This window comes from Xylocopa sonorina, chromosome 1 (assembly GCF_050948175.1).
Source record: "Xylocopa sonorina isolate GNS202 chromosome 1, iyXylSono1_principal, whole genome shotgun sequence".
Taxonomy (NCBI): domain Eukaryota; kingdom Metazoa; phylum Arthropoda; class Insecta; order Hymenoptera; family Apidae; genus Xylocopa; species Xylocopa sonorina.
Window position 1 is genome coordinate 6496898 of NC_135193.1, and position 14685 is coordinate 6511582.

General features: G+C 43.3%; 1 protein-coding gene across 9 annotated transcripts in view; it reads right to left on the bottom strand.

The window, feature by feature from the left end:
- Tmod (tropomodulin) overlaps positions 1-14685 on the bottom strand; it is a 75405-nt gene that overhangs the window by 23476 nt on the left and 37244 nt on the right. Inside the window, exon 1 of one of the 9 annotated variants that reach the window (XM_076910562.1) lies at positions 12840-12975. The exons of 7 other annotated variants lie outside the window; for them this stretch is intronic. The gene's annotated coding sequence lies outside the window, so the exon portion shown is untranslated. Of the gene's footprint in view, positions 1-7890; positions 8215-12839; positions 12976-14685 lie in introns of those variants that run through there. One more of the 9 variants, XM_076910554.1, reaches the window with a different exon arrangement.

Here is a 14685-nt window from a genome sequence, read left to right on the forward strand (position 1 = left end):
GCTGTTTCTCTCTCGATACCTTCGTAAGTAGCCAACAGTTTAACGTTCTCTGATTTCGAGGATTCGCATCGTACGTTAAAATGTTAAAGTTCAGATATATAAATCTACGTTACAGTTTGCGTAATAACGCGCAACGAAAGAATTATTCGTTCGAAAGAGTGATAACGTCACGATACCATAATTTCAAACCTAACAAACCAATTTGGGACTTATAAACGTTGATACAGCAGATGCCAGAACACACCGCCGCTTCGAGACACGTCCACGTACGTTTTACAAATTTTTACCAAAGTTTTACAAATATATTTTCTAACTTTAACGTATTTTAACGTCAAAGGATACATCTCGCATGCTGGAACATTAAATTTTCAAATACATATGTACCCGTCCCGCATCAAGAGAATTATAGCAGTTATTTGCTCGATTAAGTAACATGATTGCACGCATACATGGTAGTACAATTTGAAACGCTATAAACCAGAAAACTACTCAACGAAAATCATCTGCTGGCTAATAAGGTGTTAAATAATCGACAACAGCGTTACAATGATGACTCATCGTGACACGAGCCTTCCAACTGAAACATGACCAAGCGCGTAATCGAGAGGAATTTCGTGAAGCAAATTAGCTGAACTTTTTGCCGACCCGCGTGAAGATAATTATCCGGATAAATCAATTTCGCCCAAGGTCGAGCAAAGGCCTGCGATCAGTGTGCGTGCACGAAGAGTGCGTACACCATTCAGCATGCAAGGTGGGGACCAGTTGCGCAGGTTCGCGATTCGCGGTCGGAAGAGACAGAGCGGCCATCTCTGTCGTTCCTCGGCCATGCAGTTTTGATTAGAGAGCGTCTATCGCGCGTTGTAGCGCTCGTAGCGGCGACAGCCTCAAAAATAGCTGAGGCCTCCTCGCAGGCTGGCACACGCCCAACGGTCTATACTTGGCCATCCTCGCGCCATGATTATTTATAGTGAGCGTGAGCGCGGCCACTGGCCTTCCCGCGAACTAACTAGCCGCCTCCAAAGACGATCCGTCGCCCGTGACCTAGGCCCGCATTAATAACGATTACACCCCTGGCGCTCAGGAATACGGCAAACTTAATCTCTCTCGTTCTGCCGCTGCCTGCGTGTGTGCGCCTCGCCCGATCGTACGATTAATTAAAGATTCGCGTGAACGTTAACGACACCGAGCTTCTTACGATCGCACACTTGCCAGCTAAAATTGAGAAACAAAACAGCTTCGCATAATTCAGTAGATACGCGCCGCCTAATCGCGCGAGGGTAATACTACTTAGCGCCACTGAGACTGACTAGTACTACTTGGTACCGCTTGAACGGGTCGATGCTACTTGTCACAACTTAAACGGCGATCCCTTGGAATTAACAGGTGTTACTAATTAATTCGTGTGTGCATGAAATGAAACGCTACACTGGAAATATATGTACAGTGATGCATAGAAATCATAATTTCCCGTTCTCCAGCGTTCATCAACATTCCCGTTCCATCGCTACTACCCCATTTTCTCGTACGCAATCCTCGAGTTACGCAATTTTCGAGGAGGATGCACGCTATAGCGGATTATTAACATACTCTTTCCCTGAACGTGATGCAACAGAGAATATCCTACCGTTCTAACACGCGTTCCCCTCTTTCAATGCAAATATCACTCGCCATTCCGCCGGCGAACAACAGGAAGACAATGCGGTGAAGGAAATCGATTGAAATCCACAGGCGTACACACGATCCCCTTTTGTACCAACGATCGGATCTAGAATGTAACTTTCAGCGTTCGAAATAATGCGGGCGCGCGTCTGCTCTCACTGGCCGCGAGAAATCCGACTGCTAATTAATTTGTACGGTTTCCTGGCAGGTTTATTTCTGCGTAACCGAATGAAAGACCGCTCGGCTTACTTTCACGGCCACGAAAAAAAGGTGAATTCGTTTTTCGCCAGGACGAATCACGCCGGCGATCATTTCACGCGGCCTCGCCGCTCGAACCGCGGAAAGCTTCGCGTGAAAGCTTCTCCGTGTAAAAGAAGAAAGAAAAAAAAGAGAAAACGCGGGGAAAGAGGGAACCGAGCAAAGGAAACAGAGAGCTACACGGCAGCGTAGTTTTCTGTACTCTTGTGAAAAATGTATCCGTTTCGTGCGAGTTTTGAATTCTGCGACCTGTCACCGCTTCTAATAATAACCGGGGAAACAAAGCGATTCGTTTGACACTCGTCCAGACGGCTATATCGCCGTGAATCCTCGTGAATGTTTTATTCGGCGCGACGGAAATTTCGTGCGGCTCGTGGGTACGAAAAATTCTGTTCGTGACCAACTGAGGAGAGAGAGAGAGAGAGAGGTAAACGCAAACTAGATAGAAGGAAACGTACATTTAGAGCAAAGGGTAGAGCCATTTTCTTCTATACAAAAATGGAAAGGATCCTCGGATTAAGATTCTCTGAGAAGAATGTGAAGAGAAGTACGAGTTAGAGAAACAACGATGAATTTGGTCTTTAAACAACGTTGCATCGCAACAGACGGCTCCGATTCACGCTAATTGCCCGTCATCGCTTTGAAAACTTTTTGTCCCCTGTCCCTTGGGGCCACGTGGAATCTCCAAATTGGGCCGATTTAAGTATCGGTAATGATCGCGGAAGAAGAGTCACAATCGTGACGCTAATGGGCCGTGCGTGCAATTAGAGGCAGCCCGTTTCCTCAAAAGCGCGCATAACGAGCCCACAAAGCCGGTATTCCAGTCGGACGAAACGGGATTCGCGACGCCGTCATAAAGGAATTCGAAAAGACGCGATGGACGGTTTTGCGGAACAGAAAACACGTTTAATACCCTTTGCACCAATTACCGTCAATTTACGTGACTTCCCGCAGGACTTGAACGAGCAGCCATGTTAACATCGACATAGCTTCCAGTAAAATACAACTACCACAAATATCGTGGAAAGTATGACGATGCCGTCCTCTGAGATTGTACGTTTCCACGAAACTGATTTGTTCAAAATAAAAATTACACTTGCGCGAGTACGTATAAACTCATCAGGAAAAAGGGAATTATTACCTCCATGGAATAGCTCTAATGGTTTTTCTATTTGTGAATGAATATCTGTTGGGAAGATCTTAAACAACACAGCTATTCTCTCGTCTAATTACGTCACTTTGAACGATGAAATACCGATCGCAGGCCGAGCGTAATTCATTACGAAGCTAAATATATCTTATATAATAAACCTACATCCACACGGAAATTTATGAATGGAATGCACCCGCATTACCATCGTGTGCAGCTCATAAATATCACATGAGCCAGAAACGGTGTGCAGCGTGTAACCTGTTAAGAAAATAGAAACAAGTTTTCACAGAGATCGACACCGTGTTCTTTAACGAGAAACTTTCAACGCCGCGCCGTCTAAACACGGGGCATGTGTCGCTAACGTAACACTCAATTAACTTTATCGTCGAGTTCCGATAAACGCGGCAGCAGGAGTCGAGAGAGGCAAAGGCCTTCTACGGTTGGACGAGAAGTTGCGAAACTTAGACTCACGGGGACTTCCAAAGTTAATCGTACAGGTGCAGCTTTTGCTGCACCGATGAGTGAACAGAGGAGCTTGGGACTGCTAGAATTCTGCGTGCTATTCCGCGGAGATCTCGCAGACTGCATGCGTTATTGAGGATCAATGGTATCCTTGAGCGTGATCACGATTGCTCGACACCCACGCGTAATCATATTTGCGCGTCTATCCGCTGTACAGAAATAGAATAACGCGCTTACCTAATGAAAAAGAAATGTAAATTTTATGGTACTTCAAGCTGTTGTACGTGAATTAATTGATCAATCGTTTGGAAAAGAAGTCTCCACAATGTCTCTGTAACGACTCGAAAAATTCGATAGAACGCGAGTGATCAGGTGGCGCGGTGACTGACCAGATGGCTGGTAATCTACTTGCGACTGAAAGTACGACTTCGCCGTTCTATTCATAATTTTAGAATGTCCAAAAGTGAGAACAATGACTCAGTTCAGAGAGTTAAAATCGAGGTGATTGAACAGGAATTGAATTTGAGGCTACCAAAGTTCAAAGTACATCCTGAATCGTTTATCGCTGTTAGGGTTGCGCAACGTTATGCCGCCACATCGACGGACACTGTGCAACCTGTTGTCCCGCGTAACGGATAGCGTTAAATTGTTGCTGGTCTGGAAATAGCTGGTCCTGCAATAGGAACCGTTGTTGCAGCCGTCATGGTGCGTGGATATTAACGACCGTTACGTCGCAAACGAAGCTCGAAGATCGCTGCACGCGCCCGAGGTTTCATCGAGCAGAGGGAGTTAATGATACAGGATGCGACGCGGTCGCGTATACTGGCTGCGGCTCTTTTTTCGAGCCCGTAGGCCTCTTCTAATTAGTTTAACTTTGAAAAACTAATTGGCTCGTTACCGTGCCCGTGTCCCGATCGCCTCTGATGCATCCAATTAATTATAATACGACCGTTCAATCGGAGAGAAACGCCGGAGAGGAATGCGTTGAGGGTGAAACGTGAAAGTTGTGTTTTTGACTCTGCTCTGCCCTGCTCTTCTTTCCTTTTTTCTTCCTTTTTTCTCTCTGTTCTCGATGCGAACGTTGAGTTCGTTGAAACGTGGCGTGCATGGAAAATTTATGCACGGATAAGACGCGATTCCCATCGTAGCTGTAAAATCAACGGACTCGCCTAATCGATAAGCCTCGATTTTTGCGCCATTCGGAGGAATACGTTTATCCACGAACGGAATTGATTACGAAAAATTTGGAAAGTTGAAATCCTCCAAGTAAAAGTAAAATCTTAGATCGCTTTTAAACGGTCCGATACTTTCGATGGGAAGTACGAGAAAGTTTCTTATCAAACATTAACACGCGGGGGAATTAATTACCGTCCTCTGTTTTTAACCGTGCCGCAACCTTCGAAGCGAGAGAAAACGATCAATCTTATGCAATTATACACACGATACGTGGTTCCTTTCAATCGACAACGAACCACGCAGTCATCGCATATTTCTATCCAGCTACCAGCGTCTATGCTAATCAATAACCATTACACAAACGTCTCGCAAAGGTCATACCATTTTTCCGTGGGTCTGCGATAAAAAAAAAAAAAAAAAAAAGGAAGAAAAACTACGCATACCGCCATTAACTCTGCGATTTCAATTATTACAGCCATCAATCTTTATTTTCTCATCGCACGCATGATTCTCTCCAACAGAGAGTGGACGCGGCATTATATAAATCATCCAAGTAGATTTGTCGATGTCAACGGGGACGACTGTTGCGCAACGCACGCGCTGACATTTTCAGTTTTCACGGTTATGCACCGACGTGTGCCCTTTTGGAAAATAACGATCGACGCGACGGACGATTTCCGGTTAAGCAGATCCTGATTGGCGGCCGGCCAACAGCGCGGATCGAGCACTGTTTGGCCTGGACGTGGACGCGAAGTCGCTCGCCCCCCCTCGTAAAAGTGTACCTCTCGTGAAAGTGTATTGATTCGTGCCCCGGCGATCTGGGTCATCGTGTCGACTTTTCAATCTGCACGCGACAGGGTATCCGGAAAACGATCCCGGCACAGTTCTTTCTCTTTCGAACACCGGTTCTGCGTGCGTGATCGCGCAAACGCGATGAGATTCCCAGTTTCCTTTGAATCCGATACGTCGACTTCACCGAGCGCGATTTGTTTTCATTCACGAACCGGCGTGCTGTTTTGTCAGATGGAAACCTTGCCGACGGAAATGTTGAAACTTCGCGAAACAGGAACAAGTGAATTTACGTATCGCTTGAAAGAAACCGGCTGACACGTTAGATCGTAGTAACTCTGTTTTAGAAATAACAAGTTTCGATATCGTTCGATATTACCGTAATTTCTTACGAACTATCGGTACGTTGTCTTACGGTAACAATAACGAACTACAAAGGGTTCTAAATAGCCCATAACCATCCATTCATTACCATTCTTCGCCAGTCATTCACAGCGAGACATTCCTACCTACCGTCAAGTCGATTGTCGTAGGTCAGCGATCCTCGACGTGATCTTCCGGTACCCACACGTGACTTACAGGCACACACGTTGGCGTACGAAACGAAATTTTCAATTCATATTTATACACACTTTGTTATGTCCATGAAGGATTCTTGGTTTCAACGACGAACTTCTAATTCGATGTGTCTTTTGGTTCATCGACGGATTTCGTGGCTTCGAAATTACCGATCCATCGTCCGTTCGTTAAGTTTCTTCGTGAAAACGCCACGAGTTTCGAGAGCATGGAAAACGTCCGCTTCGATAATGGCGTTGGTCCGTCGCAACGCGGGAATTAAATGAACGAAATCGGCTGCGCGACGCTAGCCGGTCCTACCGTGAATTTGATCGATCGAGGCATTTGTAGAATTAATCGACGTAGGCGTTCGTGCACCCGCGCATTATGCTCGCTCGATCGGTACAATAATCAATTGCGCAAAACCAGCGACTCGACCAAACATTGCCCGGCCGTTAATTAATGAGACTTTTCTTCCACGACCAATTATTGGGCCCGGCTATGGGACGTCGTGTGTTATTTCGACTGTGTCTAACGAGTGATCGAAACGAGGAGAGATTAGAGCGACCAGATGGAGATTGATGGTTTTAGGGGGAAATTTCCGGTGAAATTTGGTTTCGCTGAGGGACGTCGATCGTGTTTCAGGAAAATTAGAAGCAAAAGGACCTCGACTGATCGTTTGCTATGTTTTTAGCTAAAATATTGATCGTTACGGAGCTTGAAAATATTTTGATAATTGTCACGTTGACTTGGACAGAATGTCGGTGATTCAAAGGATATTTTATACGTTCCAAACGAATAAAATGTTAAGATGTAGTATCCCGTGATTGCTGCGTATCTGAGTTTGCCGGAGGACGCATAAACATCCGCGATTCAGTCATAATCTTCCGACTTGTTTTACATGCGTGCACTTTCGTTTTGTTTGTTTCAAGCAAGGATAACATTATGGAAAGCGATATGAATAATGCATGGCACATTTATGCAAGATATAATGGAGTCTATTATGCTCGTCGAAATATGTTCTAACTTATTTAATTGCTTCGGTAATCGAACACAGTCCTAGACTTCTCATGTTCCATTGTTTAGAATTTCTAGTTCAATTCGGTTTGTTTGCTTTTAATTAACGTTTCCCTATTATTAACGCGGATAATGGATATTCTATAATGAATATTGCGAACAGTCGTGAGAAAATTTCCACTCGAGTGTACGCTGAATTTTCCGAATTGTCGTCCGCGCGCAGGACGCGGCCTAATAGAACAAATGAATATTCTGATAATGGCATAACGAATATTCCGAAACTGATCACTGCGACCCTGATTAGCGACAAAATGATCGATCCTCGATGATATTTATTTGGGGAGGACAGAATCCCGAAGCGATTCAATACCCACGTTTATTAATCCAGGTATTTCGTTCCCTGTTCTCATCCGATCGACCAACGCATCAATTACAACAAAAGTTTCATTGAGTCGCAATCGGGGATTACAAAAAACTTTTCAACAAAAATTAAAACACAACGGTACGTCGTCGCTCTACTACCGTGTCGTCGAATGTAACACAGTGGTATAAAGTGTCCGAATTAAACTCAATTCTCTGCTCGACCTGCACGACCCATTAAGTCATCAACCTTGAATAGTTACACTAGATAAAACAGTGAATCGTGACGTACTTCAAAACCTGAATCCTATTCCCAAATAACTATGACTTACAGATACAGATGTCACCGAAATAATACGTGACAAGGGTCAATAGTTTATACGACACGACAAATACGTTCTATCGCGTTCTAATGCTTTTTTAAGGGCGGTTATGTCGCAATGAAAGGGGCGAGTACTTACGGAAAACGATTCGCGAACCGTTGGTCCCAGATCCAGCGACGTGGATCCCAGGTTTCGAGCGATCGAGAGTAAGGTGAACGCGATTAGAAGCACGAGGAAGAGACCGCAAGAGTGGCACGCGAACCAAGACGAGTCCTCTGGAGTTGGAGCGCTACTAAACAACTGACTTTTATGCTGGAAGCTCGATGAGAGGACGACCAGCACCAGTGAATACGGTAGTAGTGGTGTCGTGTGACACGTCGGCTAGCAAAGTGTACGAACCGCCGGCGATTTCGTTCAAAACGACTTTCACTGAACTGGCCGCGCCGCGCAAACCAGGTCTCCGTACACGGTTTGCCGCGGTTTTTCAACGTTTTCACTCGGAAAAACGCGACCGTAATCGTTACCCAGTCCAGCGGCAATTAAGAGCACCCGCTATCGAAACCGACTTTTCACTCGTGCGCCGGTAATTCGCGTTAATGGCCGACCGCGTTTATTTTCAACGACGCGAGACCGTCGCCCCGCTCGAGGGCGATTTTTTGGCGAAGGGATGAAAGTTTACGATGCCTCGGCCGTGCGCCAAAGTTTCTCGATCGATCTGCTTGTTTTACAGAGATAAATGCGTTCCCCTTTCACTTTTCTTCTTTTCTTCAGTAAGAATGTGGTATGAAAATGTGAAGAAATAAATGTCGATATATGTGAGTATGGATACTATATTATTATGCTTGACGACATCCCGTAAATAGATATGAACGAGCAGTTGTTGTGGTGTCGAAAAGCATGATAACTGATAAAACGTGATGTCATGGGAAAGTTCGAGCTCGGCCTTGAGAACTCGAGTAGTTCCTTTTATTGTGATTCCTTCTACTATTATATGTTTAAGATCTGTGAAAGAGTTCACGTCTTAGCAATTACAATTAGCATCATTCTATTATTATTTCTCTCACTTGTTTAGACGTAATATTGTTCTTTCTAAATGTAATAATACTAACACTAATACCTGTACACACCAATTTGGAGAGTTAAGTAATCTTAACAGGCTGCTGACGTAAACTAACAGCTATTAACATTATCTAATTAACTTTCACTTCCGATAAAAACGAAGTTGTTCTGACAACATTCGATGCTGACTGTATTTAAACAGTTCTATAAGGAAACGACTATTCTGTACCTTTAGATCAAGTCACGACGCCGGTACATTTTTATTTAACCAAGCCAGTGTGCAACGATCTACTTTACTCCATTCTATCGAACCTAATAGTCACGTCATAACTAATTTTGTAGTCGTATATGTATAATAAAGAACGATCACTCCTTCACTCCTGCACTATAAAATTATAATAGATTCAAGACTTGAACCTATACCATTTGCAAAAGGAAGTGGTTCGCGATTCGTCACAACCGGACGCAGAAAAAAGAATGTAAAATTCCACAGACAGGCAATAAACAAATAAATGGAAAAGCGCAAATGGATAGAAGAGGCATAAATCCTCGCGATCCATTATGCAAACGATGCAACGAGACAGCTGCATAGAAGAATGCGTTGGTCGCTCGAAAGAATGTTGCGTACTCGCAAAGAGGAGAAAATGTGCCATCCAGCGAGGAGACGCGCTCGTTCGTAAAAGATCTCGCGATTTCCGCCGTATCGCCGCCTAACTGCGGTTATGTAGGTGCGATGAGGTCATTCCTCGAGTCTGCCAGATGATATCACCCCGCGCTCGACGGGTAACGATTTGTTTATCGGCGTGAAACAATTTCTGCGAGCGTTATTGTACAATGTTCCCGCTCCCATACTGTGTATCGACGACGTAATGCGCCGATAACGGAATTATCGCGTTTTCCGTTCCCACTTCGGCCCGAGTAATTGCTTGTAATAAAGATGGAGTAAATTCGAACGCGTCCAGACGATATATCGCGTTTATTGTCCCTCGGCTATAACGATTAAGCAACGTGGCGTACGCCTAAGGAGAGTGCATTAACTCAATCGATGTATTATTAGCATTTAATTGGGCAACGCGGAGCCAAATTAAACGCTCGAAGGATGACCAAATAAAGATACCAAGATTCCTCCGTCCGGTTCGCTGACAAACAAAAGAGAGGCGATACGAACATACTCACGATCCCTCTAAAATTATGACGATTCCGTTTGCACTTTAATTCCTTCCAAATCGTATTTGGCATGCGTGTCCAATGGGCGTGTACTTTCGTGTTAATTACTTTGTACTCGAGCACGATACACTCGCGAATTTCGAAGCGAACGCTCGAAGAATTCCATGCGAAATAAACAATGCGTTTCCTGTTTTCTTAAAGATCCACCGACACGGTGGAAAGTTGTTTAAGGACAATTCGCGATAATCGTGAGAATTGGGTCGTCGAGTCTGATTCCAAATGAAGTGGAAAAAGGTGGGGTCCAGGTTAATGCCCTCCTGACTCGTCTCAGAAGTAGCACGGATTATTATCTTTTATTAAATACGTGTTTTATTTATTATTTTTATTCTGCGATCAATGCCCCGTGTCTGTACACAACGGGTTACCACGAGTGCATTACGCGTCGACTGAAAATGTCGCTTTAAATGCCACCGTTCGATTCTTTAATCAGTCATTTACGTCATTATGCCGATAACTAATAATAATTGCTATCGCAAGGAAACGTAGACACGTAGAAGTAACGTATGAAAGAGCTTTGTTGAATGTACGAATGGAATGAAGAGTCATAACGACGAATTCTTCTTACTTCAATATCTTATAAGATAGATATTTTATTGAAAAGTTCACATATAAATTTCTGCTTGTGCTCGTTATATCATTAATGTTATATTATTCAGACATTAAAATTTAATGCACGACTCGAATAACACTCTTTTATCGATTATGTTATATACGATTGGCTTCTCGTTTGGTGCTCCCATGATATTTTAAAATTAAATGTGAATTTATAAATGCATTCGAAAATTAAGCAGAGCTTCATTAGCATTATTTGTTGAAACTGTAAGCGGAATTAACTGAACGAATTTATGTACGTATATATCAAATTTATTCACTCAATGAATTTCATCTTCAATACCTTTATCAATAAGCAATATATTATGTTCCGTTAAACATAGTTATTATCCCATTTCAAACAGAAGAAGGACAAAAGAGCAAATTTCTTTTTATCATCCACCACCGTGCTAAACCCATTAAAATACGATTCCCCTAATATTTTGTTAAGAAAGTACAATAGACGATTAGCACCCTGAAATTATTTCTGACGCGTGCCAAGCCATTTTCCACGTGTCCACGTTATTAAAAATAATATCGTTTCCATTCCAACGTAAAAACGACGCTGCTCTCCCACTCGTGATTCTGTTTTTTCATTTTTTTAATCTCGTTTCTTTTTTTATTTTTTTTTTTTTTTTAGAACAAACGAGGTCAGCACGGGGAGCCTGTTAATTAATTGCACGCGTCGTTCCAACGCAAACAACAATACATCGTAACGAAGCCGGAGGGAAAAGTACACCATGGCGACCTTTTCGCGAGTTAGTTTCCCACGCATGGGTGGCGAACTGTTTCGAGCCGATCGTGATCGGGTCATGGCAGAAGCGTGCTCCAACGAAACCATGGAGAGCATCAGGACCGATGGCGCCTCGATTCAGCCGTACTAAATCGTTTGCCCTCGTTTAATCGATCGGTCGACCGTTTGGCAGAAATATCGATATCGTCCCGCCTGGGGGAATTTTTTACTAACAATTTGAATCCACAGAATTGGAAATATTTATCGCGTCATTCGAGCAATGCGTACACGTTGCCATTTACATATCCATTGTTATTCGCAAAAATGCGGGTGTTTATGCGTTCATCGAAAACAGAGAAAATAAAAAAAGGGAAAAGAAGATAGGAATTTGCGCGAACGATCGCATTTAAGTTACGTGCAATTATGTACAAGTAGTTCATAAATTTTATCTGTTTTGCATATCGTTGCACGGTAATGTTATGTTCTATTGTTGTACTATCGCCAAGAGAATTATCTGTGGCAATTATTGACTCGTTCCTGTTTCTCTTATCCGAACAAGTCGCCAAGTGGTGTTTGCATAGAAAAGTTTGAAAAGAAATGTTGTAACGATCAAACTACAAGCGAGAATTGTTATCAGAATTTATCAACGATCAGTGAAACAAGTGTAAGTTCAAATAAAAGGATTTTTAAACAAAGCTACAGTGCAATACTTTTAACATCCTCTATTGTTCTTAATAAGGAACGCTCGAGTACGATACTTTTGATAACGACCTTCTATTTACTCTTATGAAAGAAGAAAGCATGAGAAATGGTAACTAACTATTGTGTTACTTCGGAAAAGATATTTCACTGTGAATCACAATGAGCGCGCTATCTTGGCAATGAGCTACAAACCTCTTCCGTTATGTTCTCCTACTGTTAATCAAAACAATATATTGTCCGTGGTTATCAATATATATATATATCATAGATAATATGTACTTGAAAGAAAAAATTTTATTTAATTACACAAGACGAACTGCTGCCACGTTATATCAAAACGCTACCTTTGCTAATCAGCCGATTTTTCAGCTGAGTTATTCGACAAACTCTCCGACAAATTCTAAGAACTACCGTCAAAGGCTAAATTAAGATACACAAATTCCTGAAGCTCCCGTCTGACTCTTACCGCCCGATTTACTAGCAGCCCAACAAGACAAATTACAAGTTGCGAGGAAAATCAGTAAATTTCGGTTGTACCAACGGATGAATCATGCAAACAACATCCACGTAGACTCTTAAAATTAGATCGACTAATTCTATGGTGAAATGAGAAAGCGAATCCAAGCCAATTGTCCAGAAAGAACGCGATCCTCTCGTCTCTCGAAATGAATCTGACAATCTTAACAGTGGATTCCAGTCTGTTTTTTACTCGACCCTCAACTTCCATTGCACCACAGAATTACGATCGCCCAGCACCTCTGTACACTTATCTCACCCAACAATCGCAGAGAGGCACCCTGTTCCTCCACTTTCGCAACGAATCGACGCTCAGAATCCACAGCAACCGATATCGACGCACGACGAACGATCGAATGATCCGCGTGACGAGAATCCGTCTGTCATTCAGCCCGTTGACGATATTAGACACAGTAGGCGACCGATGCGTTCTCAGGGTCTATTAATTTCGTCTACGAGAGGAGAGAGAGAGAGAGAGAAAGAGAGAGAGAGAGAGAGACAGAAGGTTGCGTCCATGTAGAAGCGTATCGAATGCATCCGAGATGCGTTCCGAGATAGATTCGCCGTCAGAATGCGGAGCAAGGCTTTTCGCGGACGGTACACGTGCCCGTTCAATGCTAAGCGGAATGGAATGTGAAAATACTGCGACGACGATGCGCCATTAACCCAAAAATTCGTTCTTTGTCCGTGGACGTGCGGCGGATGGATAAATGAGTCGTTCGTTTTCAATGCCCGCCGCTCGAGAGTCCAGTTTTCCCTGTCTCGGGATATCGAGTGGCTTTTGATCAACTTTCACACGTTCGATAGAAATTCTCTCCGCTTCTCATCGTACAATGCAAATTTAACGAACGACAGGTTGCATCGAAAGAAACCAGATAATAATCGCGGGTAATTCGGGAATAATTAACCGAGTGGTTTAATTGAATCTGCACTCCACTCGTCTGGCGGGTATTACGATTGGATTTGTATAAGACGAATACTTGGTGCCGTCTAATAATATCGCGTTTAACGTCGTAGTTTAATAGGATGAAATATCGCGAAACACCGCCGATGGGTTAATGAACGAAATTGAACTGGCAAGCGGAGAGATTCCATTCGTGCGGTACCAACTGGCGGAATCGCGTGAATTCTACGAATTTTTGGCTCTCACGACTTTGGTTAGATATTTAAACGAACGATTCTTTGGCGTTTAAATTCCCCCGTGTAATTTCATTTTCACGGTCCAATGAGAATTCGATCGGTCCACTCGAGCTTGAACGCTTGAAACATTTACAACCCCTCTTCCTCCTACTTACAGCTAGCCATACTATTCACGTAGCAATCGATACTTTTTTATTGCACTTTCTACTAATCTGTCATTGATCCGTCTGGCTAAACAAGAACTCTCTAAACAAGATAATTCTATGTACACCCTCGATTTCTCAATAAACAGAAAATGGAATAAGCGACGTTCCTTTGCCTCAGAAGAAGGGTATGCGAGGACCACGGTAAGAGAAATGGCTTGTCATTAACAGCCCAGGGCCAAAATTCAACAAAGTATCGTACGAAACCGTGTTTCTCGCATGGCTCGTTACAAAGCGTGCGAGTGTGACGTGCGCGGAATTTTATCTCGCCCCTTTTGTCAGTCGAATTCATCGAATAATACCTGGAAGCAGTTTGTAGCAACGGCTGGATGGATAATGGATGGAAACTTCCGGCTGTGAATAAGCGATCGAGGGAAAGAACGAACGTTTTCGACGACGATCGAAGCTTTTATTCACTTCGAATAGACGGGACAACGCGGGACGACAAGAATCTCGATGAGGGGTGAGTCAGTCGATCGCGTCAGTCGATCGACCCGCGAGACTTAATCGCGAAAGCGATTAAATTGGTGACTCGAACAGTTTGGATGTACATGTTGATTCGTATTTTTACAAATAACAGAGATAGAAGGTAGAAGTAAAAGAATTGTTTGGCGTTGTAAAAGTGAGATTGTCGAGAATGATTCATATCCGACTTATTTTGCATCTGGATGAATCCTGTACGATTAACATGCTCGAAAAATCATATCTCCAGTTCGACGTTGTAAATCTATATTTTTAGCGTCCCTTAAGCACTCCCGCGAT